This window comes from Sturnira hondurensis, unplaced genomic scaffold (genome assembly GCF_014824575.4).
Source record: "Sturnira hondurensis isolate 20B ecotype Veracruz unplaced genomic scaffold, ASM1482457v3 Scaffold0009719, whole genome shotgun sequence".
NCBI classification, from domain to species: domain Eukaryota; kingdom Metazoa; phylum Chordata; class Mammalia; order Chiroptera; family Phyllostomidae; genus Sturnira; species Sturnira hondurensis.
The window spans coordinates 218,931-239,837 of NW_028082350.1; the positions used below are offsets into that span (position 1 = coordinate 218,931).

The window sequence follows — 20,907 nt, forward strand, 5'->3', positions numbered from 1 at the left end:
CCTGTTTATTACTCAGTTTGGCCCTTCAGGTGGCTGGCCAGGGGTGGCGCACATCTGAAGATTAAGGTGGCAGACACTGTCCCCTTTATCCTCTTTTAAGAGGTCTCGGAAGAGTAACATTGTAAGAGACATTTTCTCTGGAGAATTTGCCCAAACCACTGGAGTTGACTTTATTTGGGAGAGGAGGTTGATAGAGGCCAGGATGGTTGGTTCCTCAACCACATCTGGGAAGGGGACCCTGCTTAGCTGTTGATTAGTTGACCAGCTCATGATAAGAGGATGATTTATGTTCCTTTCCACCCTACAAATGGGCCCAGAGATTTTCTTTACTTTGAAGTGCTCTTTCAAGTGTTTGGGCTCCCAGCTCTCTTTAGCAACCTACCTGTGGTTTCCAAGCCCTAAGAAGAAGTAGGTTTTACTCATGAAGTCATTTAGTTGACTTCCCCAGGGAACCCCAGAGTTTAAGCAAGGAGGGAGGGGAGTGAGGCTGGTGGTCACAGTATTTCAAAGGCCCCTGGGGAATCTGGGTTTGGATTTCAGCAAAGATGCTGATAATGATTAATGATTAAGGATTTTTCTCTCTGCATCTTTCAAACCGAAGTGGGAAGAAACCGAAGAAGACCCCAGTGCAACAGGTAATTACTATCCAGTACTTCCTGGCCTCGGAAAGTATTAGCCTGGCACTAAAATGTCTTATGCAACAGGGGCTTGCTTTCTTTTCTTCAAACTTCAGACTTCCTTGTTGTCTGGAAAAACAAGAGAGAGGGGGGAAGCAAATGGAAGTTGGAGAAGGGGAGGAAAAAGTGATTTGTTAGATTTTGAAAAATCTGTTTACGTTAATATGTGGAACTTCTTGTCATCTCCATACCTAAATACAGCAGGCATTTATAGCACAATAGCTCGAGGGCTAGAAGCGTCTTGTGCCAGGAGAATAACTTTTCTTAGATCAAAGGTGGTTCTCTGAACTACCTCCCCCTCCCAGTTTTAATTTATTGACCAAGTATCTACTACTAATAAAGAAACTTTTTGAAAATTACCCACAATCCCCTACTATAACACAACTTGTTTTTCTTCATCCATGTGCATAATAGTTTTCACATAGTTATGATAAAAGTAGAGACAGCCCTGAAGTGTCTCTGAGTTGTTGATCAAAAACACACAGAAAACAGGTATGTCCAAACCATTGCTATGGTAAAAATGACCTGAATCTTAGGAGTGCTCCCACACGAAACCTTCACATGTAATCATTTATGAGGCTGGATCAAATATTTGAGGCCGGGCACTGGGATGAAGAGGGTGTTTGTTTTTCATCCTAGAAATCCACGTTTACTGAAAGCTCTCCTCCATTGGGCTTTTGCCTTGGTGGAGCCCCCAGGGTGGGTGATGGGCAGAGAAAGGGAGGAGGAATGCAGGAAGTGAGGTCCGAAGGATCCATCTCCAGTGGCCCTGCCCCAGGATTGGGAAAGGTGGGCCGGGGCCCTGGCTCTGCATGTGGGTTCCACTCCCACTGGTTCAAACCACTGAGCTAATGGATTCCTACATCTCCACCGCCACTGAGTTAGCCTCCCTCCCCAAGCTTATCCAGTCTTTCCTGCCCTTCCTTTCATTATTCCCTCATCTGCGTCACCTTTCTAGTCTTGCTGTCTCCACACTTGTTCATGCCCTTGACAATTGTTGCTGACCCTCCTCGGCTAGACTCCCCACTGTCTACATATCACAATGCACCTGTACGCCATCAGTCCCAAAGCAAGTCACCACCCAGCTTAAAACAGTCTTAAGCTTACAATACAGATTTTTAAACAATATTTTGTGTACATATTTTTTAGAAAGCAGGGAAAGGAGGGAGAAAGACAGGGAGAGAAACATCAGTGTGCAGCTGCCTCTCGCGCGCCCCCTACTGGGGACCTGGCCTGCAACCCAGGCATGTGCCCTGACTGGAAATTAAACTAGAAGCCCTTTGGTTCAGAGTCTGGCACTCAGTCCATGGCGTCACACCAGCCAGGGCACAGTCTAAATTTCTTAACCTTGTCATACGTGGCTCCATCCCACTTGATGATAATGTTACCTCCCAGGGGAGCCTTTTGCTCCAGCTTGACCCACCTAGTAGCTGACCCTTGACTTTTGCTGGGTTTATTTCTTGCTTACTACCTTACCACCCACAAACCACTCCTGTAAGCCCACCTTACTTTGTATGAAGCCAGCTGATAATGTGTTCTTGAGAGATAGTTGGTGGATATTGATGGAAATGGCTGCTGGATGCAGTATGGCTAGGGAATGGCTAAGTATGGCTAAGGAATGTTTATTCTTCTCTAAAATGAGTTTGGACAGCATTGGACAAGATGAGGGTGATGTCGTGTGTGTAGATTGCAGACTTCACCCTTTCCACAAGCTCCGATTGAGTACTTACTGTATACCGGGGACTGAACCGGCAACCCAAGCATGTGCCCTGATCAAGAATCAAACCCATGACCCTTCGGTATATGGGACAGTGCTCCAACCAACTGAGCCACACCTGACGAAGCATCCTTCATCCATTTTTCACTTCATCTTTAGCAAGGAGCCAGGTGACTGGAGACTTAAGGAAGTCTCTGATCTTAGAAAAACTGCTTTTTCTTTGTTTTCTTACTTATAAATGGATTAATAAGGAATTACTATGGTTTGTAGAAATGCACCTTATAAAAAAGCAAACACTTCGGGAGTGTTTGTTTATTTGGTTGTTCTAAAGATGAGACACTTCTCTTTTTCCTCAGTCCCAGCACGAGCTTCCGGGAACCCATGACCCATGATGTCTTGTCAACACTGCCACCGTCTGAGAGAGCAGCAATGAAGTAGAGGAAGAAGCAGGTGAGGTTTCTGCCCGCAGTACAGTATCTGTGGCCTGCTAGGTCTGTCAGTTTTCATGTTTTGTGCTGCCACTGGAAGAGAGAACGTTTCTCATCATTTTGCATGGGAAGGGTCCAGCTAGAGTGGAATGTGGACTAAACACACATCGGTTCAAGTTTGACTCACATACATTTTAGTCAGAGCCTGTGGTGGCCTCGTTCCCCCAGGGCAGCTGTGCGAACCCCTCTTCCCCCGAGGCAAACTGTTGGACATATTGCATACAAACCATCTCCTACAGGATTTGTAGTCTGAGACTGCTGTGGAAGAGTCGAACTCAGGTTTGGGCACAGAAAGCCCTGTGTTTATGTCTCTGTCGGTGGTATTACAGCGAATGCCTTGTGATCCGACGTCCCGGGCAGTGTTTATCTCTCAAAACCCAGAGGGATTCTGTGTCGTTCTATCCTCTGAAGTAAAGTTAGGAAATAATTTCTCTTTTCCTAATGGCGAATTTGGCCTTATCTTCAAAGAAGGCCTTTGATGTTTGGGACAGGATTATTGGGCAGTAAGAGGAAATCATAAGAGAAAGATCAGAGCCAGTAATACACAGTCAACTTAACTTGGTTGCCAGAGAAAATGTTGAGGAAAGTCTCAACTAGTTCTGGTCAGTAGCAGGAAAATACATAAGATGGCCAGGATAAGTAGGATTGAATAAAAAATAATGCAAAAAGAGCTCAGCAGCAGAAAGTATGGCTAAGGAATGTTTATTCTTCTCTAAAATGAGTTTGGACAGCATTGGACAAGATGAGGGTGATGTCGTGTGTGTAGATTGCAGCCTTCACCCTTTCCACAAGCTCCGATTGAGTACTTACTGTGTACCAGAGCCCATTCCTGTGCATCAGAATCCCATTCCTTCAGGGAAGGGAGATGAGCAAAGCGCAATGCAAACTCCAGGGTCAAAGCACCTGGACCAGGTCGGCTAAGAAAGGCTTGTTGACGCAGGAGAGTCGACAGCTCAGGCGGAGTATCACGGGCAGAGAGGGGACTGGCAGTGCTGAAGTGTGTGCTTTCCTTTGCCCATCGCTACTTTTCCCTGAAAACATCCCTTTCCTCCTCAGCTGATAGGCTGAAGTATTCTTGAGACAGGAGATAAGTTCAGAGTAGGGTTCTCCCCCCCTAATTTTAGGAAAGTTAAAAACTAGAATCTCTGCATTGAATACAGAATCTCAGAAATGTGACTACTAGACAGGTTTCTAAAACCATTTACCGAATACTTTCACAGCAAAAAGGAAGAAATGAGTCTTTTTTTCTCATCTGTGTCAGGTTTTAGCTGAGAATGCTAGAAACACATGCTTAAATTCAGCTTTTTACCTTTCCGTTCCATTTGCCCTTTGCTGTACTGTCTGGAATAGGTTGGCTTGGCTCCGAAATCCTTCCCAGAGTAGCAAGTGAGGGGACATTTATTTTAGGGACAAATAAAAGTTACAGACCTCTGCTGTCGCCCAGGAACCTCCGTGGCTGCTGAGAGATAACTATCACCCAGGATGGGAGTTACAGGTAAGAGGAGGAGGGTATGTGGCCCCGCTGGCCTTGGAGGGCTCCCCCAGGCTGGGCTGGAATTGGATTCCTGAGGGGAGCCCTTTCCAGCCTTCCCTGGCTCAGCCAGTGTTTTTCCAGATTAGTCCCAGCCGAGTGCCTTTACATGTTTGAATTTACCTAACATTATAATCCCAGCAGGTTTATTAGGTGTGGCTCACAGTTAATTGGAGAGGAAAATCGGGGGTTCTGGCTGTATTACTTTTCTGTGAAAGCAGATTATTTTACAAATCATCCCCCTGACACGGGACTCTCCTCCTGCTTTCTGTCTAACGCCGATCATCCCACACCGGGGTTACCGCAGCTCCTCCTTTTCAAGTACCTGTGCTCACGTGAAGGTCAGAATGCAGCCCGTCAGCACAGGGCCCTCTTCTGCAAGTGAGCCCACATGAAGTGATGGAAATTCATGGCTGTTTACCCCTGTCATTATGAATGGGTGTTTTGTAGTGAACAAGTTCTATAAAGATCTGCTGTGTTACAGCCACGCGTTCTATTTTAACGGCTCTTCCAATGCACAGGCCTTGGAACCAGTCACCTGCAAACCTCCGTTGACGCCGTTGGTGGTCTGCCGTCATGCCGGCTGCGTCAGCGCCAGGTGGACGCCCCACAGTCAGGTGCTTTGGTTCCATAGCCCTCTGTTGCAGGCACGGAGGCTGGGTACTTAGGCCTGGCTTTCTCTCCTGTCTGGACTGTGGCAGCTTGCCAGCAAGTTTCACTGGGTGGTCTTTGACAATGGCAGAGGGAGGGGTGGGGGAGCTCAGCTCTCCTGCCCAAAGGGAACAACAAGGTTGGCAACCCGTTCCCCATCACCGGAACGCCACAGAGGTCTTGCCTTTGGGTGAGAAGAATGGAACTGGTTGCTGAAGGCAGTATTGTGATGGGGTTAATTTTTGTTCCTCCAAATTTACAAATGAAGCCTGTATGTGGCAAGCCCCTCTCCCAAGAGGTGAGCACACGTGAGCAGCAGGCCCCCTTCATCACGGGAGGGAAGAGTTGTCCCCCTGTCACTCAGGGAGTTATCCGTGGACCGGGAGGGCAGGCTGAGATTGGGGAATCTCCGTACCAATGAGGCAGCACCGCCAGCCTCTGCCATCCTCCAGTGAGGTGGAGAATGGTAGCTGCCAGTCAGTGAGCACCTACTGTGTGCCCGGCCCTGTGCTTAGCACTGCAAGCATTGCCTCTGCAGGCCCCAGGCAGTCTCGTGAAGATGGGCATTATGACCCTATTCTACAGATGAGGGAGCTGAAGCTTAAATAACTGAGGTGACTTGTTCTGGTCACACAGCTGGGCAGGGGCTGAGCCGAGATTTTTGCACAGGGCTGCTGACTTCAAAACTCCGGCTTTGAAGGAAACAAGGACTCAGACCATCTCCCCCCCAAAGCAGAGCTCTCTTCGTTGGGGGGAGCTATTTCTTTTGCAACAAAGTGTAAGGGGCAGGTGGGGTCCTTTACACAGCTGGAAGGCTCAACCGAGCTCAGTGGCAGCAGCGGGAGGAGGCCAGGCTGTGTGTCCCCGCTCCTGTCAGACTCCACAGGCAGGGCTCAAAGCCGCCGCCACCTTGGGTCTCATCTCAGAACATGTTTCCTGACTTTTTGTTTGTACCCCTGGGATGCCATCTGAACTGGCTGTGGGAACCTTGCTTCACCATAGACACCATTGCTCCCTGGGTGTCTGCAAGTCTGATCAAGCAGGTCCTCTGTGCCCCAGGTGGCGTGAGCGGGGGAGGCGTTTGGCCAAGCAGATGGCTTAGTCAGGAGACCGGCAGCTTGTACAGAAAAGCACCCCGAGGAAGGAGGTAGCAGCTCTGACAGACAGGTGACTGACGGGAGCGGGAAGCTTCCAGGCACACACGCACAGGGCAGGTGGGGGGAAGAACTCTGCAGGCAGTTTCCTGCAGCAGAGCAGAACGGACCCCTCCCTCCTGGCTGAGGAGTGTGGCGGGGGTTTGGCTTTGGAGGATGCATTTACCCTCGGTGCCTTGTTTTTCTTTAACAAACATGGAGAGTCTGAAGCTAGGACATTCTGGGTTAAGGCAGGAACACAGGCCACGAGGGTTTAAGATATAATTATGTGACCAACAGTTGGGTAACTGGTTGGGAGTCATGGAAACTCTCCGCCTTTATGTCCCCGTCCACACAAGCTGCCTCCTCAGAGCACTGTTAGGAGGCACAAGGAAAACTTTTGGTTCAGAGTTCCCGCGCACCCCAAACACCCAAGGCCTCTGGGATCCATGCCCACCAAGGTGAATTAGGAGATAGGACATTCTAGGGGATGGGCGTGGGTCTGGGTGCTAGGGCCATACCTGTGTCTGTGGTGTGTTTCTCTATTCTGTGGGGGAGCCTGGGCAGGGAGCAGTTCAGTCCTGTTACCAGAGACCCTCCTGGGTCACTCCAGCTACCTTGGCTTTCCCTCTCTGGCGGGAAGAGGCAGTGAGAGGTCTCAGGGACTAGGAAGTTGGGAGAAGAAAAAATCTTCTGGTGGGAGGATCCGGTTAACACCCTTCCTGAGAGAGGAAGGAGCAATGGAGTTTGGGGACTGTCTGGGGGATCCCACCCGAGAACACTGAAGTCTGAAGCCAGTCTTACCAGGAAAAGGGTGAAGTTCTGGAGAAAGATGGTTCTAAGAGGGAGCAGTGTTTCTGGGGCCACTTCCAGGTTGGAGATTGTGTGGCATTCTGGGTAAAGGGAACTTCAGAACCACACAGGCATGGATTTGAACCCTGGCCTTGCCAATCAGTAGTTGTATGTCCCTGGGCTGATTACCTAAACTGAACTGAGACTCCAGTTTCTTGAGCTTGTTGCAAGGAGGAAGCAAGATGCTGTATATAAAGAGAATTAACAGGTGTTGTGAGCGTTCAGTTGAGTGTGGCTGTTATTAGCGAAAGAAAGAAAAGAGGGACAGAATGAAGGGGGGTTACTGATAGGTTGGGAACTAGAGGGATGAGTAGGTGGAAGCCTGCGCTGATGGAACCCTCACTGGCCCAAGGTCTACAGAGATAAAGGGATGAGAAGGTAGGGAGATCGAGGAGCCCACCATGCGGCAAGGGGCAGCGGTGGGGGTGCTGTCAGGCAGCAGCGCGCAGACCTGGTCACTGGGAAAGACTTCCCATGCAGCCCTGTCCTCTGCTTCTGCCCTGATCAGCATCTTTTGTTTTTATCAGTTAGCCTACAAACCTGCAAGTCATGTTTGGCTTCTGTACTTTCGCTCATATTCTGCTTTAAATTGGCCAGTGACATTGGTTTTACCTTTAAAACGTATCCAGAATCCTGCAGCTTTTCACCACCCAAGTCTCCCAGTGACATTTCCTACCTGCAAGAGTAGGAAATACTGGACATACTGCAGAAGCTTCCTAAGTGTTTTCCCTGCTTCCAGATCCCCCAACCTCCCTGCCTCATGGTCTGTGTATAGAGAAGTCTGTGTCAGCTTCCAAAAGAGAAGCCAGAACTCTCCATGGCACCCTGTTCCAGAGAAAACTCCAAATACCTTCAACGCCCTCTGCAGCCCCCCTTGCCCGTCGGCCCTGCCCTCCCTCTCGCCCCCACCCTGCCCACCCCCAAAGCTGCACTGGCCTCCTGTCTGCTCCAACCCGCTGAGCAGCCTGTCTTCTCAGGGGCTTTGCACTTGCTTTGCCCTCTGTCTAGAAAGCTCCTTCCCTGATCCCTGCACATGTCCTCCCTCACTTTATTCAGGCCCCTGACCACCCTGTATTAAATCGTACTGCCACCGTGGTCCCCTCTCCCTTCAGCCTAACTTATTTCCTCCCAACATATGTCTGTTTGTTCTTTTGCTTACTGTCTGCTTCTCCTTTAGAATGAAAGATCCATGAGATCAGGGACTTTGTTTTGTCCCTTGCTCTCTTCCCAGTGCCTAGATAGAATCTTATGTGTAATTGGTGCCCCCCCCCTTTTTTTACTAATCTGCATGGGTCTCCTGGATCTCAAAAGGGGCACAATGATCTTCGAACAAAATGAAATAATTATAGGCAGAATTATGTAAGAAAAATGCATTCTGGGTATTCATATATGTGGGTATGTGGGGGGGAGAGTCCTAGTAATAGGACTGTAATAGGAGTGTCTGTTTTAGAAAAGCCAGCAAGGAGTGTGCGAGGCTGCAGTGGACACAGCCTAGTTCCTCTCTCTTCCTCAAGGCGGCTGACTTCAGGAGCGTTGGCAGGGCTGCCAGCTGTTCCGTCCCGAAGGGGAATGCAACAATGGATGCCTCCCTGGCCCGTCCACATCACTCGCTTAAGAAGAATTTATTGAACATCTACTTTATGCCCAGCCTGGCTGGGAAGTGCAGAGAAGCCCAGCACATCCTCTCACTCCACCAAGAGCCTATAGTCCAGTTGTTCGTCTGGGGTTTTCCTGACTGCTTGGGCTGCCTACTGTACGGATCCCCCACTGTGAGCCCAGTTCCTAGGTTGAATTGGAGCTCTGGTGAATCTGGTTTGGGACCACACGCCAGGGATATGAAGCGTGGGAGGATTTTAAGAATAGTTCAGTCCCCACGGACGTGAATGACTGGGCGGGGCAGTCAGGCCCCAGGCCAGGCACCCCAGCCACACACACACAGTCTCAGCTGTTGGGGCGGACACGCGTGGAAGTACAGGGCACAGCATGTTGGGATGTCTGTGCTGAGGGCACTGATCTGACTGTGGATTGCATCTCCGTCATTTCTGACTGGGTTCTAGATATGGAAGCTGAGGATGCGTGAAAATAGGATAAAGATCACAAGAGGTCTTGTGCTGACAACAAGTGTGTTTGAGAAATTGCCCTTTCAAGACCCAAAGGTCAAACATCTACAGTACCTCGGGGAGCTGGGGAATGGCCCAAGCCTCCTCTCCAAGGACTTTTTTTTAGATTTTATGTATTCATTTTTAGAAAGAGGGGAAGGGAAGAAGAAAGAGAGGGAGAGAAACATCGATGTGCGAGAAAAACATTGGTAGGCTGCCTCTTGCATATCCCCAACCAGGGATCAAACCCACAGCCTAGTCATGCGCCCCGAGTGGGAACTGAACCAGCCGGCAACCTTTCGGTTTTCAGGACAGTGCCCACCCAACTCAGCCACACGAGTCAGGGCTTCTTGTTTAACTTAAAAAATGAATAGCCTTTTTTTTAAAAAGCAATTTTAGTTTTACAGGAAAAATTAAGTGAAAATTACGGAGAGCTGCCGCACACTCCTCACTCCCCACCAGTTCCCCACATTACTGAGTTGTTGCTGTAGTAACTTCGTTACAACTGCTGAGCCGGTGTTGACACATTGTTTTTAACTGAAGCCATAGTGTACATGAAAACTCACTTTTTGCATTATATGTGCATTCTATGGGTTTTGACAAATGCATAATGACGCATATCCACCATGAGCGTGTCATACAGAACAATGCTGCCTAAAATCCCCCGTGCTCCGCTCTTTAACCTCCTTCCTCCCCTCACCCAAACCCCTGGCAACCACGGCTGGTTTTTCTTTCTCCGTGTTTTTGTCTTTTCCAGAATGTCATAGTTTGAATCACGTAGTGTATAGTCTTCTCAGGTTGGCTTCTTTCACTTAGCTGTCTCCTCTGGTTGTAAACATGGCCTCTCCCCTCCGCCTCCTGCACACACACACACACACACACACACACACACACACATCCATCCAGCTGGGGAGCAAGGGGCCGGCAAAGGAGGAGCCCGTGTGAGGCCCACCTGAGCAGAGTCCATAGTGCCGTTCCTTCATCCACTGAGCAGGCCTGGCTCTGGTGCTACTGGAGTTTAGCTCAGGCTGGTAAACGTTCAGGAGCTGCCTGTGTTTGGGTTCCACATCTGGAAGTGTCAGCTGTGCAGACCTTCCCATCCCATTCCCAAATAGGAGGCATACGGGCCTTCCTCCTCAGTAGTTTGTTTTACTTGCCTTGGAGCTGAGCACCAGCAGTGGGGAAGTGAGCGCCCCCAGGCACCCTCCTTCACACCACATCCTGTGCCTGCCACCACCTGGACCCCAGCCTCTTGGGTCAGCCCAGGTCCCAGCAGTGTCCGTGCTGAGTCCTGGGAGTGACAGAGCCCTGGGGCCTGTTCTGTGGTCAGTCAGGAGGCAGACCCACCAGGTGCAGAGAGATTGAGAGCATTTTCCTCTGCCGAGAAGTGCTGCCCTCTCCAGTCAGCCTCACAGACTAGGATTCCTTGGGAGCCTGGTGGCGGGAACCTCAGTATCCAGTGCACTCAGAAGTCCTTCTAGACAGCAAGACTTTTGGGGGGATAGGTGATGGTGATGGATTTTGTAACCAAAGCAGAAGAAGGGGCTCCTCCAACCCCACTTCAATGCTGGATAAGGAAAGTGCCTGTGAATGGGAGTCATGCAGCTCATCTCCCCTTGTTGAATGAGGCTGGAAATTTCCAGGGGCTGAGGAAGGGGGTACCAGGTAGAGTTCTGACCCTGAGGAGCAGGAACTGAACTTTAGACCCCACTTCCATCGCTTCCTGTTTGGGATAAACACAGAGCTGAGGCCAGCTGGTACCTTCTCATGCTGAAGGACACCAGCCAGGTGTGTCAAGCTCAGCATGAGGGAGAAAGGAGACTCACTGGCCCCCTCGGGAAGGGGACATTCCATGCTGAGGACCCCAAGCCACACCTCCTCCTCCACCGGTTTGCTTTGGTGCCTTAGGCCGCCCTCCAGGCGAGGACCAAGCGCTCCTTGCTGCCATTCAGCGGTGCCACCTGGTTGGCCCCCATGCGAGTGGAGACTAACAACGCCTGTCCCTGTCTCGTCGCTGACACTGTGACACTACGTTTAAAGCTCTCTAAGCTCTTCCAGGATGACGCTCTCTTCAGGCCAGCAGTTCTTGCTTCCGTTGTTAATTTCGTAGGCAGGGTAGAGCCTCCTGGCTCCTCGCCTGCCTGGGTCTCACTCCAGAGGCTGGGAGCCCGTGACAGCGATTTCGGACCATCAGTGCTTCCAGAAGCCTCGGCCCTTGCCTCAGTTTGTCCGGGGAGGCAGAGGATAGAGAACAGCCGAATCGTGTGAGTGTGGGCCCCCTGTTCCTTACTAAATCCAGCCTTTACCCCGAAATCACCTCCTCATAATTCTGTCCCTGAGAGGTACAGTGAGATTCTCGAAAAAGAATCCCATGTGGCCTCTCTAGGTACCTGCCAGGTAGCGGGTGTCCAGGGGCAGGGGTCACGGTTTCTGAACCCAGAGATAAGTATGGGATCCAACAAGCCATTTCTTTTTCTCCTGATTTGGTGGGGTGGGGTGGGGTGTCTCCAAAAGTCGTTTGTAACTAGCCTCCTTATTTATAAAAATAGAAATTTATAAATGCGATGCACTTAAAAAACCACCTTTAGCGTAAGGGATGGCATTCTGTACAGTGGGGGGCCCGCCAGGCCGCTGTCAGAGTGGGGGGCACCAGGAGGAGGCCCGGCCTGCATCTTGCTCCTTGGGGAGCTTCAGCAAGTGTTGCTGGAAGGAACTGTCTGGTGCAGTCAGGATCTTCTCTAGTACTTTCTTTCCAGAACAATCTGGAGAAACCAGGGTTGGGTTCCAGTTTTACCCACTGCCTACCTACTCTGCTCTCTAGAAAAATCAGGGCCCCCTCCCTGCCAGCCCCGGCAGTGGATCAGGGAGGTTCCTTTCTGACAAAGTTCTGTAGGCTTCCGGAGTCAGGAGGGGAAGAGGGGCAGGAGCCCAGCTGAGGTGGAACCGTAGGCTGGCAGAACTGAGTCTCCTCACACGAGGCAATGAACCAAATACCAGTGCTGACGCCCATGGTCTGGATAAAGGAAAAGCACCGAGACCTTGTTTCTTCTGATCTTAGCTAAGATGAGGGGTGTTACCTTCCCTGAGCTGGGGAGTTCTGGCCTGTCTCCCCGGAGGGAAACTCGTGACTGCCGGAGCCTGCCTGTCTTCAGTCACCCGAGGTTTCGCACGCACCGAGCTCTCTCTGGTTATCCAAATGCCCAGCAGTGAGCCCTGCTGAGACCAGCACCTGTGCGTGCCTCTTCGGGAGTTTTCCACATGGGCCCAGAGACGTGTTCATAACCATTCAAGAGGGGCCTTTCAATTGCTCAGTCCACAAGTTATTGAGCACTGTGCCTGCTGCCCTCAAGATACTTATAACCTAGCTTCTGAATGTTTCCCGAGTCCAATCAAGAGGGTCATTCCACGTGGAATTGCATTGCCCACGTCCTCTCACTAGATGAGGGCTTGGCTCAGAAGTAAGCGCTAGAGGGTCACCGTTATTACCATCATGATTATTATTACTTTGGCTCGGATGAGCTGTGGATTTGTGATTCTTTCTCCAAAGCCCCATTCTTAGAAGATTTGGCTACTTAAAAAGTTTTGTCAGTTATAGTATATTTGAGGGTTTTGTAGGTAGACACATGGAGGCCCAGAGGGTAGGGATGGACTTTCACCTAGACCTCTAGGCCCATGCACTTGGTTGGTCCTACGGTCAGGGAAAAGCCAGGCTGAGCTGGGGACATGTGCTTGGTGAGACACGCTCAGGGTCCTAGGAAGGGCCTGTCCTGGACTCCTGGACAGGGAAGCCCCGTAAAGGATGCAGAGGTCGTGGGAGGCAGCGGCTGGCTCCAGACTCCCTGAGACAGAGAGCCAGGGAGATGGGTTCCTCAGGCCTCTTCTGGCTGCAGCCAAGGTTCTTCTTTCAGGGGTGGGGCTGCCTTTTTGTCCCACCCCTGGGGAGCATTTGAAGGTCTAAGTGGGGGGCGCACTCCCTCACCTGCCAGAACCTGGGCACCTACTGAGACCTGTCTGATCGAGCTGATGTGGGCTAAGCAAGAAGACAGTGGGGAGGTGTGATAGTGGTGGTGGAGGGTGGGGTCGTTCCCGGAAGTTGGTGAAGGATTAGGAAGATTTAGAAGGATCTTGTTCTAGTTAGGTCGTTGGGGGTGGGAAGGGGGAATCATTATTATCTGCTTATTTAAAAACTCAAACACACAAAAGTAGAAAGAATACCGCAAACCCGATGTACCCATCACCCAGATTCAACAATTGTCAACACACACAAAGCGGTTTTTAAGCTACTCCTTTGTTTTCATCTCTGCGCTCCATGTGCCACCTGGGACAAGGATGGGTGCCACCAGGCTGCCCTGTTATGGAGAAGTGGTGGTCCAGTCTTCCCACCCTTTCTAGCAACGGCGTGGAAAGGAAGGGCCACCAGCCAAGGCTACTCAGGTTTGGTTCCCAGTTGCTCCACAGTGTGCTGCGGTGGCTCTGTGTCTCGCCCCACCAAGGTGTTCGAGCTCTTGGAGAAGCTTGAGCTTTGTCTTTGGATTCCCCAAGCCTCGTGTGGAGTGGGTGGTCAGTAAGCGTTTACTGATTTGTGAGGCAAGTGATTCCATGAGGCAGGGTGGGTTCCGTCTGGACAGGTTTGAGAAATGTGAGTACTTAGTCCACCATTTCGGGGAGGCCAAGGGGCAAAGGATGGGATTAAGAGTTGAGTAAGGGGCTGTTACATGAAGCCTGCAGGATCCTGAGTGGGTGAAGCATTGGGTGTGATCCTTCTGCAGTGCAGGGACTCCTGGTTCTGTGGAGAAGGACACAGTCAGCAGTGAGAGAGAACAGGAGGGGGCTGGATGAGAGCTGCGGTCTGCCTGGGCCCCACATCCAGGCATCTGCCTGCCTTGGGTTGGGGGGGGCGTTGGGGGGGACAGGATTCTGAGAATGAGGCTCCAGTTCCAGACCCGTTTTTCTGGGTGGCCACAAGCAGCCAGCAAGCCGCCTGCCTCGCCAAGGCCCACGTGTCATTCCAAGTGCTGTTTTATTCATTTTGGAGTTGGCAAGGAATAAGGCTCCTCCAAGTGTGGGGAATGCAGTCCGCTTCCGGCCCTGGCCCTCGGAGTGCTGGCAGTTCAGCTGCTCTGGCCCCTCTGGGCAGTAGTGGGGGGCTAAAGAGTGTGAAATGGGGTGTCCCAGAAACATGAGGGGCGTTGCTGCCAACACTTGCCCTCAGATCTGACCCCCTGTGCGGCCAGCAGGGGCCTCGGGCAGGACAAGACAAACCCCCGGGAGGTCTTCAGGCCCTCACTTTCATCGGGGACCTTCCCCTACCGCTCCCTGCCTGGGCTTTTTCGGTTCAAACTTCCAGTGCTGTCCTCCCCTCCCATACACGCACGATGCGTGTGTGTGAGTGTTTTAATTTTTATTCTTGGCAGAAGTTAAGACACAAAATGGATTTGGAAGGAGATGAAACCAGTCTGGGTCTATGTTGGGCAGCAGCAGCCTCATTCCTGGAGTGGGAGGGCCGAAGAGAGGGGAGGGGCTGGGTGGGCCCCAAGTCTCCAAGGTGGGGGTGGGGAGCTGTCTTCTCCCCGGTAGGGATCCAGCTGAAAATCCAGCTCCGTAGGGAAGGCCAGCAGCTGGGGGCTGAGCTGTTAACCCTTTGGGGTGTCCGGCTCCAGTGATGGCAGAGCCTTCTGATGTGATCTGGTGTTAAGTGGACAGGGGACCCCTGGGAGGCCAACACCTGTTTCACTTCCTGGCCGTCTGGGAGCCTCTGCAGACTGCTCTGGCTTTGTTAAGGAAATCCCTGGTGGCTTTCGGGTTTTGATGTGCAAGCCTTAAAATGCACATATGCTTTGGAAACTTCTAGGCTCCTGCTCACCTGCTGGGAGCTGGTGCCCCCAGACAGCAGGGTGGCCCCTCCAGGGAGCTGTTTTGAGTTTTGCCTCTGCTGCTCTGGAGCCTGTCTTGGCCTCCAAAGAGTGTGCTCTTTGCAGTGGTGGCCGCCTCTTGGGTTTTAATTTTTAGGTGAAGAGGAGAAAAACAGGGATCAAATAGTCCAGGAGATATCTGGGGAAATCTAAGGGAATCTTTGAGAAAATGTCTTATTCTTTAAGATCAATGCCTGAAATGAAAAAAATAATTAGCTTTAAAAATGACGAGCATCTCTTTAAGATAATACAGTCAGGAACATTTTATTGCAAAATTCTCAGTTCCAGTCGTGGTATCCATGCACTCAGGGCATTTCTGGCAGGCGTTCCTAATCAGAATGACCTCCAGGCCCATGGCAGATGCACCCAGTGCTTTCCGACCCTGGCGACACATTGCAGTTTCCAGGACAGAGTTTAAAACTACAGACTGATTGACGTCTGGGCCCCACCTCCAGAGGTTCTAACTTAATTTGCCTGAGGGGCTGCCCAAGTTTGGGGTGAGTTTTCGAGTCCCCAGCTGATTCCTCCATGCAGCCAGAGTTAAGAACCTACGTTCTAATGCTTGTTTAAGAACAGAAGGAAGATGAGAGGGGCCAGATTTAGAAGTGGGAGAATTTTATTGTCTCCCATACACGATGGTGCATATAACTTGGAGGCAGGCTCAAAGTGCCACCGCCGCCAACTTTTGGATGGGGTTTAGGCCTTCGGGCCTCGACTGACTCTGGGTGGGGTGGGCACAACGCATCTTCAGGAGCGCACTGTGGGGCTCGCCAGTGACCCCTCCAGAAACACGGCAGCTGGTGCACGGCTCCATATCAGTTTTATTTTTATTTTTTTCCCAGCCTTTTTCAGCTCCTCTGTTAGAAAACAGTTCCTCGTGTATCTATTTAACTTGCTCAAGGACAGCACAGCCAGCAGGCCGGGGAAGCCGGTTAGCCCCAGCTTTGTGTCCTTTACTTGAGCAAGATGCTTGATCTCTCTAAGCTTCAGTGTCTGCATCTGCAGCGTGGGCATGGCAGCTCTACCTACTCCATAGTCTTTAGAGGTTAGACAAGACAACACACATCCATTGCCTCACACCCAGGAACACACAGCTGGGCCAATGCTTTTCTTTGTTTTATGCTATGATTGATGATTTCTTCTAATAAGAAATCTGCCTTAGTCTCATACTATAACAAAACCTGGTGTGTTACAGTCACTAAATCTCAGTGATTTGTAATTCCATTTACAGCTCAGTTAAATTAGGAAATCAGTCATTTGGCAGGAAAAAGGCGGTCTGTGAAGGTCAACATACCCAACACGATCATTTCAGCAAACTAAGTGCTTGCTGGATATTTCATACATCATACTAAAAAAAGCAATTTGATTTGTGAAGGTTAGTAACAGAATATTAAATGCTTTCACTTTTCCCCCAAAACTGTTAATCCTATTGTGTGTAAACCACAAAACCCTGGAATTAGGGGAGGTGTCCTTTATAAGCTGAGGCGTGGAGTGCTGGAGAGAAACACAGGAAAATGTTTAGATGGGACAGTGGACAAAGAAAGAGTGACATCTTTTGGCTCAAAGGGTCATTGGGAAATAACACCTCCACCCCCATGGGAAGTTAAAATAGTGTGTGATGACATCATGATATTTGGGAGTAGCTTTTAAAAAAAAAAATGCCTTTTTAATGACAAAAGTGGTAGCATACCCCACTGAATATTTCTGAAGTATTTAATGTAAAAAGTGCAAATCTCCTAATCTTCAGATATAATTGTTGTTAACATTTGTCTCTTGACATTTTCGTGTGACAATCCAAATAACTACGTACCACATATTTTGTGTAATTTTTTATTTACAAAAATGGGATTTGTGCTGTTTTACAAATTGCTTTTGGGATATTCTCCAGGGACCTCTTAGACCAACATTTCCCAAAGTGTATTTGACGAAATCCCTCTCACCAATGGTCGGGGTGGGGGGGCGCGGTGGGAAGAGCAGTGTGGTCGTGAAGTCCAGGCCTGCGGTTAAGTGATTCAGGCTCCAGTGCATATTCTGCCCTCCCCCGCCCCCCTTGGTGATTCAGGATTAGCATATTAAAGGCTCTGAAAAGGCCTGCTGTAAATAAACCTAATTAGCTTTTCTTAACCGGGCATTTCCTTACATTATTTTTGCTAGCACATTTTAATATCCAGGGGGTTTTAGAAGCACTGTTTAAGGCATTCCTCACTGATCTCTCTTCCACCTACTTCCCCTCTCCACCTGTAACCTCGTGGGGTAGGCAGAAAAAAAACCCTCATGTATTCATTTAATCCACAAATACTTCTGGCATTCCTACCGTGTGCCAAGCACTGAGATAGGACAGATGTCAGGGCTACAGGAAGGAGCTAGATGGCAGGCGCTCTGGCCTCGAAGACGTGCTTTCCTACAGCCCAGTGCTGGTGTCAGTGGCACCGGGACGCACCAGTCACTGTGCCTGGGAGTGGCAGAGCCTCAGCAGGGCTTCTCCGCGGCTGCAGGCTGGGATTACCCCCACCCCTCTGCTCCCGACCCTCCTCCCCAGGTCTTTCCAAGTCCCCACACTTTGCTCTGCTATAAATAGCGGTGCCTGACCCAGCTGGCAAGATGCCCCATGTTTGTTTTCCCTGCCTGTGCCAGCCTCGCACCAAGGCCACGGTGCTTCACAAGTTGGGGGCAGCTAACAGGATTTGGGGGCTTCCAGCAGAAGGCAGGGACTGACAGACAGACTGGAGCATGCTTCAGGTTTCAAATTGGTATTTATTTTAAGTTTTAGTTGGTTTAAAAGAGCTTTGTAATTGAGAAAGCCTGGGGGGGTTGGGGACAGAATGTGTATATTCCAGGGTCAGGGAGGTGGTGAAGAAAGTGTGTTTGTATGAGGTCAGATGGGAAAGAAAGTAAACTGTCAGGATTCTAAAGCACACTTAGCAGCTGGAGCTGGAGCTGATCGCTGTGAGCACACGTATGCATGGCCTTGCACGTGCATGTGTGTCCGTGTCTTAGACGGAATGAGAGCACGGGCCTGGAGCGGGGAGTCTGGGGAGGCTGGAACGCCCAGGTTGGGGTGTCTGGCCCTGGGGTGTTGCCTAGTCTCTTTCCTCTTTTGCTGAAATACCGAGGATGAATCTGCAACAAGGATCATGCTAATGAAGATACAGTACTCCTAAAAGTTACCCTAAAGAGAGCTGTTCAAACTTAATGAGCTGCTCTCGTTTATTGAACAGCCGTGCTGTACCAGTCGCTGCTCTATATCAGCGGGTTCCGCCGGTGCCCCGCAAGGATTTTTAAAACATATAACACCTGACGGGTAATACCGCTACGCCTGGGGGCACTGACCTCTTTTTCCCTTACACTGTCAAAAGAAAAAAATGTCCAGTATGAGCAAGTCAAAAGTATATGTATTTTTGTCAGATCGGCAAAAAATATAGTTTTGGTGTGTTCAGAACTTTAGTGATTTGTTTATGTGCCACAAGATGGAAAAGGCTGGAAATCACCACTGTAGATGACTTACTGCTGTAATCTGCTTTTCTTTCAACATCCCTGTGTGAGATAGATTTTGATGTCCTCCATCAAAGTGGCTCCACTCAAGTCTAGGGTGAGGGTTTATTCCTTGCAGGAACGTCTAGGGGCGACATTGTCCCTGTCACAGCGCAGTCAGGTACCAGGTAAAGAGCGGGAGCTTCTGATCTGCCGTCTTTAGCAATTCAGTCATTTTACCTCAAGGCTTAACTTTTCATCTGAATGCTTCCGATTTTTTGCCAGCATGCATGAGCCTGTCGGGGGGGGGGGTGCGTGTGTACGTGTGTGCACATGTGTATCGGGATTGGAGGCAGTTTTGCTTGACACTCGTTTGAATCAGCCCCAGAACCAGACAGGTCAGGAAGCGGCAGCCTGGTCTCCATTCATCCCGAGCCACAGAACCTGAGATGGTTTTGAGTCACGTGGAGAGTGGGCTGTAGGCCTGGTGCTCGATCGTCTTGAGGAAGAGGCACAGAAAATGGCTTCGGATGATGGCTAAACTGGAGTTGGTCATTATGTTACCTAACAGACTCCGTCAAAATAAGCCATTTAACCCCTAAAGCGTCCCAAATGCCCCTCTTGTACTAAGAAAAAGCTCTCTCTTGACTATATGACTACAATTTTCTCTCTTCTCTGCCACGACCTTCCACCTTCATGTCTCAGGTCTTCATTCGTTCACTCCACAGGTGTTCGCCGAATTACTCAGAACTGCGTTAGAGCTGATGGTGTCCTTGTGATCATTGCCATCCCTGATTCCTGAAGCCTTTGGCCTCGCAGTTCTGGGAACTGTAAATAATTTGTGTGATGGTGCTTCCACAGGGCAAGTGCAGGACTCTCGGGGGGCAGGAGCTGGGCCCTGACCACTGCCTCCCAGAGAACAGGTGCTGGGAGGGCCTGCCTGCTGAAAGAAGCCCGTTTTCTGGGTGCCTACTTCTCATCTCATTCTCCTTCCCTACCCGCCTCATGCTTGGGTGCTGCAGCAAGCCTGCCTGCCCTCTCCTCTGAATAAGAACCCAAGCCAGATCTTGGCGGGAGGGAGGAGTGGAGATGGAAGACACATCACCTTCTGCTCAAGTTCTGCTTTGCAGTAGAAGCACCCGTGGAGTTCACAGATCCAAACTTCAAAGACCTAAGAGGTAGTATCTACTATGAGTACCCACTAGGTATCCAGGAGAGAGGCGTGTAAACAAATAAGTTACTATATAGTGAGGAGTGACAGTGACAAAGCTGAGGCCTAAGAAGTGCCCATAGGTTTCCACTAGCTCCAAACCTTTTTCCCGCCGCAGCTGTGCACTGTGATGAAGTTCCAGGGCTTTGCTAGGAATGAACTTGGGTGATAGAAAGGGGACTTCTTTTAGGACTTGCGAAGGGGGCTATGCTAGAGGAAGGGGCTCTGCTGAGCAGGGCCCGAGTGTGCACATGTGAGTGCGCTCAAGTATATGACACATTTCTTTCGGCATTCTCTGATGCCTTTGCTAGCGGTCTGGTTTCTTGCCTGTACTTGGTAAAATCCGCAGTTATCTCTGACTCTGATCTGTTCTTGAGGCCATGCTACATTTTAATTTTAGTGTGATAAAAAGATGTTGTCAAAGCTAAACGTTGACTAGGTTCCAGGTTCTCCAAGGATGGGAGACTGTGCCTCGTCTTTCTCCGTATCCCCTCTGCCCTCTGCACGGTGCAGGCGCCTGTCCCGTTTCTGGATGGTCCAGCACAAATGCCTGTCCTTCTGTCGTGTGTGCGTTGCAGACAGAGATCCTTGCTACCGGGATGATGCATCCGACTCTTCTTGCTGCTTTCAGTGGGCGCTGTCAGGTGGGCAGCGTCCCAGCCCCCTTCCCCTGAGCCTGCTAATGACAGTTAAGGTTTGTGTTCACACACGGATTGCTCATCAGATAGGGTCATTTTTCCCTTGTCCTGAGAGACAGAACCTTAAGGCTGTTGAGATCTGCCTTAAGTGCTGTGAAGGTCCAGGTCAGGTTTGTTTCTATCCCTTATCTGTGCTGCCTACCCAGGCTCTACTTGATTCCTTTTACATTGGATCCTTTGTTAACTGTGAACACCAGAATGCTTGGAAGTGACGCTCCTGTTTCCTCTGTGGTCACCATGTTACCATGTCACTTTGTTGCTTACTTCTATGGATGAAGCCCTGGCCATGGGTTATAACTAGAAACAGGTAAGTGGAAAAGAGCTGGTGGGTTTGTTGCGGGTTTGTGTGTTCACTGATGATGTTGGAAATGAGCTGCTCTCTGGGCCTGGCAGTGACGGTCACAGAGGGGGTGGGGGTATGTTTCCTTCCTGGAAAACTTTATAGCTTCTTGTCCCAATGACCTACAG

At 50.2% G+C, this 20,907-nt stretch overlaps 1 protein-coding gene across 1 annotated transcript in view; it reads left to right on the plus strand.

Moving 5' to 3' along the window:
* The window catches only part of BOC (BOC cell adhesion associated, oncogene regulated), a 73,508-nt gene that overhangs the window by 2,248 nt on the left and 50,353 nt on the right, over positions 1-20,907 (plus strand). Inside the window, exons 2-3 of the mRNA XM_037057383.1 lie at positions 602-635; positions 2,751-2,844. The gene's annotated coding sequence lies outside the window, so the exon portion shown is untranslated. The remainder of the gene's footprint in view (positions 1-601; positions 636-2,750; positions 2,845-20,907) is intronic.